At 35.5% G+C, this 17932-nt stretch overlaps 1 pseudogene; it reads right to left on the bottom strand.

The window, feature by feature from the left end:
- Positions 1-6010: 6010 nt before the first annotated feature.
- Positions 6011-16220, bottom strand: LOC120204446 (annotated as a pseudogene).
- Positions 16221-17932: the final 1712 nt, after the last annotated feature.

Below are 17932 nucleotides of genomic sequence, written 5' to 3'. Positions count from 1 at the left end.
TCCTAGCTTTGAAGCTGTGAAGATTGAAAGAAAGTTAACATTCTATTCTTTAGGCTTAATTGACTGATGATCATTGTCGGGTTCATATCAAGTACTTCCTTTCATATAAATATATAACAGGAACTTCCTACATTCTTTTGTCATATTTTGTTAGAATCATTGTATGCTTTATGTTTAGTTGCTTCGAAGCTGGAACCATTGTTAATGATGTAGTACCACACTTTCAGTACTTCCTATATCAGGTTTTACGAGGGTTCAAATATGTACATTCAGCAAATGTTTTGAATCGTGATTTACAGCCCAAAAATTTGCTTCTCAACTCTATTTGCGACCTTAAAATAGGAGATTTTGTACTTTCAAGTTTGATATCTGAAACCGACTTTATGATTCGAATATGTAGTCACTCGTTGGTATCGGGCACCAGATTTACATCTGAATTGTTCTGAATACACTGCCGCAATCGATATTTGGTCGATAGGTTGCTTACTTGGTGAAATCATGACTAGACAACCTCTCTTCCCTGGAAGAGACTATGTGCATCAGTTGAGGCTGTCTTCGGTACCGGAACACATGAAGATAAAAAGTTTTGTATATATTGCTTCCATCTAGCTGGTTTCTCCTGGAGTTGCTGCTTATTCTGTTGTATTTTTAGGTAATCTAGTTGAATTGGTGATGATATCTGTTTTTTCTTGAAATAAGCATGTTCTGCACAAAGAAATTGATGTCTTATGTTGGCGAACAATGATTCTTTCAATGTTTGTATTATCATTTCTGTAGAAGTTTTTCATGGATGATCTATATAATACATCCATTCATGACATTTCATTTACTTTATATATAACATGATATAACTGGTCATATGATGATTAAAGAAACATAAACATTGAGGGAAGATCCCAACTACGATATAAAAGCCTACTTATGATTTGCTTTAATGGATTCCTGTTGGGAAATAAACCGAGTACGAGTAATTTCTCTATAACCAGATTAGTGAGAATACGAAATAAAAACAGAAAAATAATACCCGAAATTGATAACGGAGTTCAACCAATTTGCTTACATCTCCGGACTGCTGCAGATCTTTTAATAAGAGAGAAAATTTACAAGTGTTTACAAAACACTCACTACTCACAAGAAAACTCTCTAGTATTGGGAGAAAGAAATGATTTTTGAGATGATTTTGAAGCTAAATGGGTTAGTGTATTTATAGTTGAAGCTTAAGGACTAATCTTATAAATACCCTAAAGTTCAGTGACTAATTATAATTACCCCATTACAATTTTTCAACAAACATCTACCAAACTTTGAAAAACCATTTTTCAAAGAAACATTTATCAAATTTTAAAAACCATTTTCAAAGAAATATTTACCAAACTTTGAAAACCATTTTCAAAGCTGGTTGTCAAACTTTGGACTTTTAACAATTTCCCACTTGAAGACGGATTCTTTGCTAGATGGATAGCACTTTGACTGTCGCAGTACAAGACATTGTTTTCTTGTTTCTTGCCTAACTCTACCAAGAAACTTTGGAGCCACACCATCTCCTTGCTGGCTTCCGTAACAACAACATATTCTGTTTCAGTTATGGAGAGAGCAACTATCTTCTGTAGTTGAGAAACCCAACTCATTGCGGTATCTCCTAGAGTATAGACATACCTTGTAGTACTCCTTTTGATGTCAACATTTACAGCTAAGTCAGCATCTACATAGCCTGTCAGTATCCTATCTCCACCTTTGAAACAAAGTGCTTTGTTTGTAGTACCCTGCAGACATCTGAGGATCCATTTGACTGCTTCCCAGTGTACCTTGCATGGATTATTCATGTACCTGCTAACAACTCCCACTACATGAGCAATATCTGGTCTGGTACAAACCATGGCATACATCAGACTTCCAATTGCTGAGGCATACGACACCTTCACCATGTGTGCACGTTCTTCCTCCATCTTTGGTGACTGTTCTTTGGAGAGTCTAAAATGAACACCTAAAGGTGTACTTACTGGTTTAGCATCTTGCATGTTGAACCTGGAGAGTACTTTGTTGATGTACTCAGCCTGTGATAACATCAAAGTCCCCGACTTTGTGTCTCTCTTGATCCTCATCCCAAGAATCTGCTTTACAGCGCCCAGATCCTTCATAGCAAACTGCTTCGACAATTTTTGCTTCAAGTTTATAATCTCTTGCATGTCTGAGCCTGCAACGAGCATGTCATCAACGTACAACAATAAAATAATGAAGCTGTTGTCGAACCTCTTGATGTAACAACAATGATCTGCTTGGCATCTGGTAAAACCACTGCTACTCATGAAACTATCGAACTTCTTGTACCACTGTCTAGGAGCTTGTTTTAAACCATACAAGCTCTTCTTCAACCTGCATACTAGGTTTTTCTTGTCTGCCTCTATGAAGCCTTCTGGCTGCCTCATATAGATTTCTTCCTCCAAATCGCCATGAAGAAAAGCTGTCTTTACATTTAACTGCTCAAGATGTAAATTCTCTGCAGCTACAATTTTCAACACCAGTCTGATTGTAGACAGTTTTACAACTGGAGAGAAAATTTCATTATAGTCAATACCTTCCTTTTGTTGAAAACCTTTGACAACCAATCTCGCTTTGTAACGTTTTCTCCCATCGTTCTCTTCTTTGATCCTGTAGATCCACTTGTTATGGAGCACTTTCTTTCTTGGTGGTAATTCACCTAATTCTCATGTCTGACTTGACATAAGCGAGTCCATCTCATCTTTCATGGAAGACTCCCACTTGACTGAATCCTTCACCTGCATTGCTTCATCATAGCAATCTGGTTCACTATTGTCAGTCAGCAACAAGTAGTGCAAAGAAGGAGAATACTGCTGGGTTAGTTTAGGAATTCTGGAGGAGCGCCTCAGTTCTGGTGTGCCTGGTTTTTCTTGAACTGCTTCTGGACTGATCTGAACATCATTTCCAGAAATCTCCTCGAACTCAGTAAATTCCTTTGTTTCAGCTTTGGTATTGGAGCTGCTTGATTCTACAGTTGACCTGTCTTTGTACATCACATTCTCATTGAAAATGAAATCTCTGCTTTTGATGATCTTCCGATTTTCATAGTCCCAAAACCGGTAACCGAACTCATCACCGCCATAACCAACAAAGGCACATTTGTTAGACTTAGCATCAAGTTTACTTCTTTCAGCAGAGTCTATGTATGCATAAGAAATACAACCAAACACTCTTAAGTGTGAAAGGTTTATTTCTTTCTTGCTCCAAACTTCCTCTGGTATTCTATCATTCAAAGGAATTGAGGGCCCACGGTTGATCAGGTAAGCTGCAGTGTTCATAGCTTCATCCCATAGAAATTTGGGTAATCCAACATGTATCCTCATGCTTCTGGCACGTTCATTCTGAGTTCTGTTCATGCACTCTGCTACGCCATTCTACTGCGGTGTCATGGGAACTGTTGTCTCCATCTTGATCCCATTGTTTGCACAAAAATCTTTGAATATCCTATTTTTGTACTCTCCTCCATTGTCAGACCTCAACCGCTTGACTTTCAGACCAGTCTCATTTTCCACCATGGCCTTCCATTTTCTGAAGGTATCAAAGACTTTTGATTTCTTCTTCAGAAAATAAACCCACACTTTCCTTGTAGAATCATCGATGAAGATGACATAATATAATGAGCCTGCAAGAGATGGAACTGGAGATGGTCCCATACATCAGTATAAACAAACTTTAACTTTTCTACCTTGGGTGTCTTGTCAATCTTTGCAAAACTGACTTTCTTTTGTTTGCCAAAGATGCAATCCTCGCATAGTCCGACATCTATACTCTTTAGATCCGATAGCTTCCCTTTTGACAAAAGAGTCTTCATCCCTTTCTCGATCATATGGCCAAGCCTTTGGTGCCATAGGTTTGATTTTCCATCAGCATCTGCTGCAGCAATGATATTCTCTAAGTTTGAAGTTACATAGAGAGTACCAGTCTTCTTACCACGAGTAATGACGAGTGCTCCTTTCGTAATCTTCTATTCACAGCCTGAAAATGTTGTGTTATATCATTCTCCAACAAACTGTCGTACAGAAATCAAATTTATTTTGAGGTTAGAAATATGTCTCACTCCCTTCAGCGTCCAGGTGGTCTGGTTTGGCAACTTTAATCGGATGTCTCCTTTTCCGACGATCTTCAAGGTTTCATCATCAGCTAGATGAACCCTCCCAAAATCACCATTGACATAGTTCTCCATGATTTCTCGGCATGGGGTGGAGTGGAAAGATACCCCTGAATCCAAGATCCATAATTCAATCTGACTGTTGACGCTTAGAATCATAGCATCACATGTCTCCTCTGTCACGTTGGCAGATTCCTGTACGCCTGTATTTTTCTTCGGTGCTCGGCAATCTCTTTTAAAGTGACCCTTCTTGCCGCAGTTATAACAGGTAAAATCTTTATTTCCCATTCTTGATTTTCCCGTTCTGGATTTTGATCTGCCACATTTGAATTTCTTTATGAAGTTCTCCCTCTGGACTCCTTGTGCAAGGCTGAGGAGGTTGATGCTTCACCTGATTCTCTCCGTCAAATTTCTTCGCTCAGTTTCAGATCCCGAACATCGTCGAATTTCAATTTACTATTTCCCGATGAGCTGCTAACTGCTGTAACAGTAGCATTCCAACTGTCTGGTAGAGATGATAAGAGAATTAAAGCTCGAACTTCATCATCGAATTCAGTTTCCACGGAACACAACTGGGTTGTGATTGTGTTGAGTTCATTTAGATGTTGAGCCACTGATGCCCCTTCCGCCATACGCAAATTGAATAATCACCTCATTAAGTGAACTTTTTTTGAGGCCGATGGCTTCTCATACATACTGGAGAGAGCCGCCATAAGACATGTCGTGGTCTTTTCCTTTGTTATGTTGAAAGCAACATTGCTGAATAATGTCAGTCGGATAACTCCGAGGGCTTGTCTGTCGAGAAGAGCTCAATCTTCATTCTTCATGACCTTTGGTTGCTTTCCTGAGAGAGGTTGATATATATTTTTATGGTACAGAAAATCTTCAATCTGCATCTTCTAAAAGCCAAAGTCCGCACCATCGCACTTTTCAATTTTCACCTTCCCTTCGTCTGCAGCCATCGCTCCCACTCGAATCTGGTTTTGTTTGGATCGTTTCTGACAATTCTTGTGAACCACCGTGTATTAGAACACCTCCGTCGATAAATTCGTATCGCCGATAATTTTTTTTACTATTCACAAAATTCACTATTCATGTGAATAGTAATGAATAGTAGCCTCACAAAAAATTGACAAAATTCATAACCAAAAGCTCTAATTACCAGTTGTTGGGAAATACACCGAGTATGAGTAATTTCCCTATAACCAGATTAGTGAGAATACGAAATAAAAATGGAAAAATAATACCCGAAATTGATAACGGAGTTCAACCAATTTGCTTATGTCTCCGGACTGCTGTAGATCTTTTAATAAGAAAGAAAAATTACAGGTGTTTACAAAACACTCACTACTCACTACTCACAAGAAAGCTCTCTAGTATTGGGAGAAAGAAATGATTTTTGGGATGATTTTGAAGCTAAATGGGTTAGGGTATTTATAGTTGAAGCTTAAGGACTAATCTTATAAATACCCTAAAGTTTAGTGACTAATTATAATTACCCATTACAATTTTTCAACAAACATATACCAAATTTTGAAAAACCATTTTTCAAAGAAACATTTACCACATTTTGAAAACCATTTTCAAAAAAACATTTACCAAACTTTGAAAACCATTTTCAAACTACGATATAACTGGTCATATGATGATTAAAGAAACAGAAACATTGAGGGAAGATCTAAACTGCGATATAAAACCCTACTTATGATTTGCTTTAATGGATTCCTTCACCTATGACATTTCATTTACTTTATATATAACATGATATAACTGGTCATATGATGATTAAAGAAACAGAAACATTGAGGGAAGATCCCAACTACGATATAAAACCCTACTTATGATTTGCTTTAATGGATTCCTTCACCTATGCTTGACCCTACAGGTGCATCTTTTCAGCACCACTCTTTCAATGGACAAAGGGTAGGCCGAAAAGTCGCAAGCTGTGATTTTCTCAGGGCCTTGATCGGGTAGTAGGTCGCATGGTCGAGGACTTACTTCACTTGTTATCCCATCAACGTCTGTGCAAGTCCATGGCACCTTATTTGCTTTGGCTGCCATTCCAATTGTGACATTGGATATGCAGATTTGAGCAAACGGATCACCTTCGATGCCTTCCAATCTGGCCGCCATTGACACGTTATCTGCCACGATGTCTTTGTAATTGATCCCTTGGATCACCGGGAGTGCATTGGTATCGTAATGATTATCGGCATACTGTTTATAGTTCCCGGTCATCCAAAACTCCCATTTCATGGAGTGCAGACAATCTTTTGACGTATGTCTTTCACGAATGCTTCTCTTCCTCTAGCCATCTTGATCCTGACCCCAGACTCGGTATGAATCGCGGTGATGTCTTCCGCCCTGACGTCCTAAATTCTTCCCGACATCTCGCTCCCCAACGCAATGGCGGCACTGTAGGGAGAAATGCATGTGATCCCCCTGATGACCAAGTGTTTGGTGGGCATTCCAAACGAAATCCCATACTCATCCCAACCACTCTCCACTGCTATACAGCCATCTCCCGAGACTATGTAACTGTCCTTAATTCTAACATTGGTGAAAGAATCTGAACATTAAAAAAAAACATGTCAGAAAACCAAACAAAAACATCTTGAAAACATTGTTGGGATCTCGTGTTCATGCCTGGATTGATGCCATCGGTGTTTGGAGATTTGACTGGAGCGATGATTGTAATGCCTTGAATGAGAATCTTGATGCATCATAAAATCAAATCATAACCATCCAATGCATGTTTTAACACGTGGAGGGATGAGATTGAAGAGAGCATAAAATGTTTTTTATTACCTGCTGTAAACAGGATGAATGTTCCATGTTGGGGAGTTGAGAAGGGTGAGATTGGAGATTTGAATATTGTTAGAGTACATGAATTCGATTAGGTAAGGTCCGGTATATTTCAATTTCCCCTTGTAGAAATTTGGCACCCGAATAAACCCTGACCGTTGATAGTACGATTGGCCCCTGACCAAACCAGATTTCATATTGTGCAGGGTCCATTAATATGAAAAGAAAAAGGGAAAAAGAGAATTACCTGTAACGATGACATCAGTGAGATTAGTTCCATAAATGAGGCTGGTAAACCAAACACCAGCTGCATCCCTTCCTCGACCATAGGATGGCAAAGGCTTCAAAACAGGCCATTCTTTCATATCCTAACCAACCAATTGCTTTGGTTAATCAAAATTCAATGGACCGTGATTTTCGTACAAAAGAAAAATGAAAATGGGTTCATCATAACAATAAAAATAAAAAACTGGGTGAAATTTTCTAATGTTTTGAATTTGATGCACCTTTCATCCAAAAGCAGACAGGAAAAAAAATAACCCATCCCCCTCCCCAATGGAGTAATAAATCTCACCTGAGAAGCAAGAAGAACAGCGTGTTTGTGAAGAAAGAGAGTGAAGTGGCTGGTGAGGCTAAAGCTGTCGGTCAGCCATTTCACCTGAGCACCACCCTTGGATGCATACTTGCTGAGATTATCAACAGCATCCTTAAATGCCTTGGTATTGGATATTTTTCCATCACCAACTCCCCCTAAATCTGTGATTGATGCACTGTGTCCTCTGCAACTCATGGAAGTGTACTCAAAGGACGTCACCATCTTTCTTTTTTTCCTGCCCTCTCCTCCTCTTAGACCCATTATAAATGCCACCAAAACAACGACTGGCTATTCTGGACACCAGCAACAACACAAACTTTATTTTATTTACGATTCGACATAAAAGAAAATGAGCACCTGAATCAGAAATAATGTTCTTTGGATCCAAAATGCAAAGAAGAAGCGGAAGCTATGAAGTCCAGCGAAGGTGTGAAGGGTGTTTACTTTGATCCTCATTGGATTCTTCCCTAACCACGCCAATGTTGGAAACTGATGAGGCACCAAAACTTATTATGTGATATATATATATATATATATATGCTGAAGAGAAGAATGATGTTTATATATATAGTCTGGGAGTTCAACTGTAGAGATTGGATGGCTTTACCTTTATCGGCAATTGGGTTTCTCTTGCTTCCAAGTGAAGCGTTATTTATCGCGGTTGCCTTGGAAATGAACAGTGGTAAATCTAAAAATTTAAGAATAGGTATAAATTTTATTTTTATTTTTAAAAAAATAATGGGTATGTAAAAATTATAATTTTTTTTCTTAACAAATTAAGTTAAATTTAATTACTTTTATAAAATAATTGGGATGCATTTGGCCCTTATGGGGGCTTAGTGTATCCGCCACTGGAAATAAGGTAGTAGTAATTCCTTAAGATTTTTAATATAATATGAATATTTATCAGATAAATTTAGTCATCAAATAACCATTAAAATTACACTTCAACTCAAACTGAATATAGAATAGATTTTGGATTAATATTTAACACATTAATTCTTAATCTCTAAGATTTATGACTTAATATAAATATATAAAATGAATATTTATTACATAAATTTAGTCATCTAATAACAAGTAAAATTGTACTTCAACAGTTAACTGGTTGTAAATTAGAATTTAGATTAATATTTAATTATATTAATTTTATTCTTTAAGACTTATGTCATAATATAAATATTTATTTATTAAATATATTTAATTAATTAATAACTAATAGAATTCTACTCCACCAAAGTAAAACTAAGGCCATATCTACGAAGCTATAGCCTAAAATATCAGTTAATGAAACAGAGATCTTTAAAAAAAAATTATAAATATTAACGTTAGGACTGTGAGTAATACAAATAAAATTGGAACACCGGTTTCTTTTATGTGGTTTGTGTTAATGGAACAAACGTGGAGGCTAAAAGTCACTAGCCTAAACCAATATGTATAGAAACCATGCTGAGAGAGTGTGAAATAAATATACAACTAAGTCAGGAAAAGGTAATCAGTAGAATTAAAAAACAAACAAACAAACGATGAAAAAAAGTAGTCAGAGAAAAGGGAACAAGGAAAGAAAAAAATATAGTCAAACTTTCAACAAATGAAAGAAAGTTAGAACTTCTTATTCGGAAAACTAAAACAAAGTAAATTTATAGAACGATTTCTAGATTATCAAAATATTTATAGTAATATGATCTACTAATCACCATTGATCTTGATGAGCTTAAAATTTTATATATGTAGTTTACACTAATACTACAACAACAACTCCCTAAGAACATTAAAACCAAAAATAGTCTTAGGTCCCAAAAAAAAACATTCACAAAGATATGGTTAAGTACATGCAAATCAAAACACAGTCTCAAACCAAATAAATTAATTCAAGTTATATTGCAAATATATAATTCTTGTCAATTTACAAATGTTTTTTTATCTTTGTGCACTGCACAATATACATTCATAAAATAAGAAGAAAATTTGTTTTCATTCTACTCTTAAACATGATTAAAAAATTAAAATTAACAACAAAAATAAAATGAAACTATCACCTCTCTTACCTTGATTGATCATTGGCTCGGATTTTGATTGTTTTTGTCGATGAAGATCAACCATAATCAACGAGATAACTTTCACTCTCTTACTTTTATATATTATTGTCTAGAAAGAACACAAAAATAAACTATAAATTATAGATCACATTAGATTATAGATCAAATATAAAAAAGAAAAAATAAAATAACTTACTGTTTTTCCCAGAAAGAAAATGATGGAGTAATGGTGGAATAGTTAAACAAAAATATAATAAGGTTTAAAAAAATATTTTTTATAAGATAAATATAAATAAAATTTTCTCTAAAAATTAGTTTCCAATAAAAGAAAAAGAAGGAAATTTCCTTCCAAATTATTTATTTATTTCTAAAAATATATTATTCAATAATATTATTAAGATAAACCTCAAAATTCCTAGAAATTATATTTGAAAATTTTCAAAATATATTTTAATATATATATATATATATATTCTAAATCAAAGAAACAAATAATAGTAATAAAATCTGTAACAACCATCTCCTGTATACCTTTCCGTACACGATATTCAAATGTCATATCACTTTTTAAAACATTTTGTCATTAAAAAACCCGTAAAATTTTGTTTCAAATTTTAAAACCACATAATAGTATAACATTCATAGAAGCATATTACTAAAACTATCACTTTAAATACATCACAATTTTTTTCTTAAATTCAATTACATGCCAGCTAAGTTTTCAAAATGAATAAGATTGTCCCAATGTTACTGACGAGTCAACCTTTAATTGATGAAAGTTTTTGCTGCTGCACTCCTTACTCGATAAATCTTTGTTTGTTACCTACGCGTGAAATCAACACACGTTAAGTATTTACTCAGTGATTCATAACCTTATAAAAGAACTACAATTTATTCATAAGTGTATCCTGACTATCAAACATGATAAATTGTCTACTTTATGGGATTCCTTTACAATACTATTAGTCAAATCCATAAATGACAACGTTTATGTCAAAATGCACTGTTAAGCATTTAGTCTTTTACCCAAAGGCATTTAATCTTTCATCTAACTTGCATGATTGACATCTTTCTTCCAAATGCACATATATGCATTTAATATCTTTAACTCAAAGGCATTTAGCCTTTCATTTAACTGACATGATTGACACCTTTTTGCCAAATGCACAACTAGGCAATTCATCTTTCACTCAAAGGCATTTAACCTTTCATCTAACTGGCATAATTGACACCTTTCTGTCAAATGCACATGTAGGCTTTTAATATTTTACTCAAAGGCATTTAACTTTTCACCTAACTGGCATAATTGGCATCTTTCTGTCAAATGCATAGCTAGACCACTAATCTTTTACTCAAAGGTTTAACCTTTCATCTAACTGGTATAATTGACACCTTTCTGTCAAATGCATAGCTAGGCCATTAACCTTTTACTCAAAGACGTTTAACCTTTCATCTAACTGGCATAATTGACATCTTTTGTTGAATGCACAACTAGGCCTTTAATCTTTGATTTAAACATTTCGTACTCTAAAATTCATTCATAATATCAGTTCCACACACATTATAAACATATATAATATAAAGTAAAACATACATTAATTTAAACATTTAGGTGGACTTATTATGAATCTCCCTCAACCCATATAATTACATTATATGCACTGACCTGATATGCTGTAGTGATGTCCAACTACTCGGCAACTTTTATTTCCCTTTTTCTTCCTTGACTCGGGAGCTTGGTTATAATCTACACAAGCACCCATTTAGTACATATACCATACCGATGTTAGTATATTATCTAACATTTATACTTTAATAATACTCAAAAGTACTATTATTTTCAATTTCTCTAATAATTTTAACATATATTATAATTCCTGTCTCAATAGTACCGGTACCCATACATGGTATCGATACTTCTATACTATAGTACCGATACTCCCTTTCAGTATTTATACCATTTTGGCATTTTGGAATTCATGGTATCGATACATTCCTTTTAGTATCGATACCCCATCAATATCGATACTAATTGCATTAGTACCGATATTGTTCTTCATATTTTACCCATTTAAACCTATAGTATCGGGACTGTTCTATCAGTACCGCTACCCTTACCCAGATTTTCCATTTTTTAGCCCGATTCTTTTCCAAATTTTGTCAAATTTCCTTATGTTTACCCCCAACAATACTATTACACACTTCTTTACTTATACCTACTAACTTTCCTTCATTTAGATTATTAAAACATCTAAAATCTCCCAAGAACATTTCCATCTAAGAATCATACCACTTTTTCTAACATGTTTTTAATCACATCCAATGCTTCAAATCTCTGATTTACTTCTTTGAGAAGTCAAATATACTAATAAACATAAATAAAAACTCATATTCTAACGTATCATTCAAAAACCCATTTCCTTAAATCTAAAATATTTCATCCATCTCCTAGTTTTAATCTTATTTAAGCCTTTCTTAAGCTTACATATCACTTAAGGTTGCAAGAACAAACCATAATATAAAGGAAAAACTAGTTTGATGAAGTTTATCTTATCTATGGAGAAGGCCACATGAAAAATGGGAAAGAAGAATAAAGATAGCCAAGGTATTAACAGTTTCCTTTTTCCCCTTTACTTTACTTTAACACCATAATTCATTTCCCCTTTAAAGGACCAAAATACCCCTTTCATTCTTTCATTCTTCAAAATTAGTTTTAACCAAATAATTTCTATTTTATTTTCTTATAATTTATCATTTATTAATTAAATCCTCAAAATTTAAATCTTTTTAATAAAGTCACTGGCCTGACATTTAGGGTATTACTATTCTCCTCTCTTTCCCAAGTAGCTTCTTCTACCTTATGATTATGCCAAAGTACTTTAACTAACGGAATTCTTTTGTTACACAATTCCTTGTTTTCCATAGCCAAGATCCGTACTGGTTCTTCCTCATAAGTTAAATATGATCATATCTCTATCTCTTCAGGCGTGATGATATGGGATGGATATGATCTGTACCTTCTAAGCATCGATACGAGGAAAACATTATGGATCTTGTCCATATCTATAAGCAACGCTAATTGATAAGCTACAGGTCCAACCCTTTTCAAGAACTTATAAGGTCCAATGAATCTTGGACTCAACTTTCCTTTTCATCTAAATCGCAATACCTTCTTCCAAGGCGATACCTTCAAAATACTTTGTCTCCCACTTGAAATTTGATTTCTTTTCATTTCAATTCAGCATAAGATTTATGTCGATCGAGGCTATCTTTAAATGATCCTGGATAATTTTTACTTTCTCCTCCATTTCTTTCATCAAATATGTGCCAATTAGATTTCGATCTTTAAGTTCGAACCAATTTAATGGTATTCTACATTTCCTTCCATAAAAGCTTCATACGGGGCCATCTTAATACTCGATTGGTAACTATTGTTATAAGCAAATTCAGCCGAAGGAAAACACCTTTCCCATGATCCTTTAAACTCAATCACACATGCCCTTAGCATATCCTCCAATATCTGTATAGTTCGTTCGGACTGCCCATCTGTCTGCAGATGAAAACTATGCTGAAGTTCAATCGAGTACCCAATACCTCATGAAACGACTTCAAGAATCTTAAGTAAACCTTGGGTCTCGATAACACTATTGATATTGGTACTCCCGCAGTCTGACTTTCTCTTTTATATACAACTCCGCATACTTATCCATCAAGTAATCTACTCGAACTGGAATAAAATAAGTCATCTTGGTCAATCTGTCTATAATTACCCATATCGAGTCCTTTTACCTGGTGTCAAAGGTAGCCCCGAAACAAAATCCATTGTAACACGGTCCCACTTCCACTTAGAATGATATCGGTTGTAGCAATCCAGAAGGCACTTGATGTTCAACTTTCACTTGCTGACATGTCAAACATTTTGCAACAAACTCTGATACAACTCTTTTCATACCAGGCCACCAATAACAACTCTTTAAATCATGATACATCTTATTCTGCCTGGATGCATCGTCAAAGGGCTACAATGTGCCTCGATAAGAATATCTTTCTTCAATTCATCATTATCGGGAATGCAAAGTCTTCCACGATAATATAAACATCCATCGACTCTTATTTCAAAGTCTTTGGTCTCTTTTTTTTCGACTTGCGCCATTCTCACCAAGCATTTATGATCTCACCTTGCAACTCTTTTACCTGATTCAAAAGCATCATCTTTAACTTAAGTTCAAAATCAAGGTACCTTCCTTTAAAGAAATATGCACATCCAAAGCCCGTAAAGCTGTAAAAGTCTTTCAACTGAGCGCATCCGCTACCACATTAGCCTTTCCGAGATGATAATCAATAATCAAATCATAATCTTTTAAAAGCTCAATCCATCTTCTTTGTCTCAAATTCAACTCTTTTTGAGTCAGCAAGTACTTTAGACTCTTGTGATCCATGTAAACATGGCAACGCTCTCCTTACATATAATGGCATCAAATTTTCAAAACAAACACTACTGCTGCTAATTCAACACAGGTAATTTCTCTCATGATTCTTCAGCTGTCTCGAGGCATAACCCATAACTTTCTCTTCTTGCATCATCACACATCCCAGTCCATTATGGGATGCATCACTGAAAATAACATAATCTTTACCTGACTCAGGTTGCACAAGCACTGGGGCCTCTTTTACTATTCGCTTTAGCAATTCAAAACTTTCTTGGCATTTCTCCGACCAAACAAAAGGAAAATCTTTCCGAACAACTTAGTTAGCGGTAAAGCTAACATTGAGAAATTATTCACGAACCGTCTATAATAACCAACAAGCCCCAAGAAACTTCTAACCTCACAAACATTCTTCGGGGGTTGCCAATCTACAATGGCTCGGATCTTTTTAGGATTTACTCTTATGCCTTATGCGGAGACTATATGACCAAGGAAAGAATTTGAGATAACCAAATTTTGTACTTGGGCAATTTGGCACACAACTTCTTCTCTCAAGTATATAAAGAACCACCCGAAGATGGTCAACATAGTCCTTTCTTGACTTGTAATACACCAAAATATCATCTATGAATACCACCACAAATTGATCCAGGTAAGGTTGGAATACTCGGTTCATCAAGTCCATAAATACTGCAGGAGCATTAGTCAGTCCAAATGGCATTACCACGAACTCATATTGTCTGTACCGAGTCCAAAAAGTTGTATTGGAAATATCTTTCTTTTTGATCTTTAATTGGTGGTACCCCACCTCAGTTCTATCTTAGAAAACACTGCTACAGATTTCAATTGATCAAACAGATCATCAATCCTCTGAGAATACTTGTTCTTTATCGTTACTTTTTCAATTGACGATAGTCAATACATAACCGCATAGACCCATCATTCTTTTTCACAAATAGTACCGGTGCTCCCCAAAGAAAACATTGTGTCTGATAAATCCCTTATCAAGTAACTCTTGCAACTGGGCCTTTAAGTCTCTTAACTCAGTTGGAGCCATTCAAAATGGGGCTATAGAAACAGTTTCAGTACCAGGTAAACCTCAATCTTGAATTCCACTTCACGATCTGGAGGTAGCCTCGGTAATTCCTCGGAAAACCTCTGGAAATTCCTTAATTGTTGGAATATCGTTTAATCTCACCTTTGAACTCGAGTATCTACCATATTAGCTAGAAAAGCTATACACCCCTTTGACATCATTTTCTTTGCAGTTATGGCTGATATCACATTGGATGGTGATTCACTTTTTCGCTGATCACTAAAATTTCTGAGCCTTCTGTATCTTTCAGAAATAATCGCTTCTGGTGATAATCAACCCATCCTTGATGTGGAGACAACCAGTCCATACCCAAAATGATTTCAAACTCATCGAAAAGCATCTTCATTAAGTTTTCCGGAAACAAAATCCCTTGGATTTTTATTGGGCACTTTCTACACAACCGCTCTACTCTCACACTATGACGCATAGGATTTACAACTATCATTTCACTAAAGATGGGTTATAATGGAATTCTTCTAGCTCTAACCAACTTTTTACTAATATAAGAATGTGTAGAACCAGGGTCAACTAATGCAAATATAGGCTCATCAAAAAGATGGAATGTACCTGTTATGATCTTCGGGTCATCCTGATCCTCATTAGTCTTAATTTTATAAATTCAAGCGACTCCCCGAGTGTCTTGTCGTTGTTGATTCAGCTTGTCCCCTGGATCTACCCATTCCTCTGCTTCTATTAGAGGTTGCCACATATCTTTCAGATTGCGCCAAATGGTCCCTAGATCTCTTTGGACATTTTCGGCAAAATGAATATTCTCGCCTCATTGAAAACAAGCTCCACTAAGAATTCTGCATAATCCCTAGTGTGCTATACCATATGTTGACATACTTTTTTCTCCAACTGCTCTACTCGAGCTAGCAGCAACCGACTGAGACTGCTTAGTTTTCTGTGAAGCTGCATAACCTTTTCTATCAGTATATCTAGAACTTGAGCCCTTACCTCTCTTAACATAATGGGGAGTTGAAGGCGTTCCAATCTTTTTCCCCATCTCCAAACTTTGTTTTACTGCCAATGTCTCCGCTTGAGCTCTTTCGATAGCTTTAGCTCGGTTTATAACTTTTTGCAAGCTAGAAAAACTCAAAGCCAACATCATTTCCTTCAACTTTGGCCTCAATCCCTCAATAAACCAATCGCGTAGGGCCTTGTCATTGGGAACCACCTTAGCAGCAAAATGAATCAACTTATTATACTCAACTTCATATTCATGTACTGCTCCGTCTGAATTGCTCACCAATATACTTATTGTTAAATTCTTCCTAGAATAACTGCCAGGTCAACTGTTCCGGTGGTGCATACATTGTAGTATTTGACCACCATACTCGAGTTGATCCCTTTAGCAACGATACAAATCCACCCAGCTTCTTTGAATCCGAGCAATGAAGACTTTCAAGCATTATCATTAAATCATTCAACCATAAATCAACCTCTATAGGGCCTTTCTCATCTTCTCCATGAAATTTGGGAGCTCCTAAACTCTTCAGCTCCTTTGGGATCAACATCCTCGGTATTGAAGGAGAAGGGGAGGCAGAGGAGGTCGAAAATAGGTCAATATAGCGTCAAGAGCTTGCATAAAAGCTCCAAACTCTGGTACTGACATCCCTTGATGTGCAGGCAGACTAGCATTTTCAGATGGAACTGGCTATCACTATTAGCCTCATAAGTTTCGCTACCAGTTCCTTGCCTCATCTTTTGTTCCCCGCTCTACGCGAGTTTGAGGAATTTGACATCTATTAGAACATGCATAGTAATAACATTACAGTTAGTAAGGAGTGCCATCAATTACACTCTAATTACACTATATCAGTAACCTTGACAATCTCAGTGGCATGTAATCCCATTTTTTTCTTATTTCAAATGAACTCAGTTTCGACCAAGAATCAGCTAAACCTGTAGCTTGATACCAATAAATATAACACTCATCTCCTGTATACCTTTCCGTACACGAGATACAAATGTCACATCAATTTTTAAAATATTTTAAAACCCGTAAAATTTTGTTTCAAATTTTAAAACCACACAATAGTATAACATTCATAGAAGCATATTACTAAAACTATCACTTTAAATACATTACAAAATATTTTCTTAAATTCAATTACATGCCAACTAAGTTTTCAAAATGAATAATATTATCCCAATATTACTGACGAGTCAACCTTTAATTGATGAAAGTTGTTGCTGCTGCACTCCTTACTCGACAAATCTTTGTTTGTTACACGTGAAATCAATACATGTTAAGTATTTACATAATGATGCATAACCGTGTAAAAGAACTACAATTTATTCATAAGTATGTCCTGACTATCAAAGTCATGATAAATTATCTACTTTATGGGATTCCTTTACAATCCTTTTAGTCAAAACCATTTTTGAGTTAATCGATCGACGAAATAGCCAAGAGGGGGTGAATTGACAATAAAATTTTGGTATAAGCTTTTGCAGAAAATAGAAAATAATTGCATAGCGATTTAGAGTGGTTCGACTTTCTCAACCAAAATCGTCCACTACCTTAGCTATCAACACTAAGGATTTTCCAACAAATTCACTAATTTGTTCTTTCTTTTGAGGATAAAGAGTAACCTTACAACTCCCTCAAGAATTATACCCTAAATTCTTGAGAACACTCTCTCCAAAGAGAAGAATACAAATTTTGCAAACTTACAAGAAAAACCTCACAAGGTAGATTGTTTGCACAATTCTAGAACAAAGAAAGAACACTCAAAGATAAATACAATAGAGCACAAATGCTGTTCTTGAAAGAAAAATGAATATTGAATGAAAAATAAGCTTGAAATGCTCAAACTT

The sequence above is a fragment of the Hibiscus syriacus genome, unplaced genomic scaffold (assembly GCF_006381635.1).
Source record: "Hibiscus syriacus cultivar Baekdansim isolate YM2019G1 unplaced genomic scaffold, ASM638163v2 tig00010927_pilon, whole genome shotgun sequence".
Lineage (NCBI taxonomy): Eukaryota > Viridiplantae > Streptophyta > Magnoliopsida > Malvales > Malvaceae > Hibiscus > Hibiscus syriacus.
Note: the sequence above shows the minus strand (reverse complement) of the source record. Positions and strands in the feature narration are given on the sequence as shown.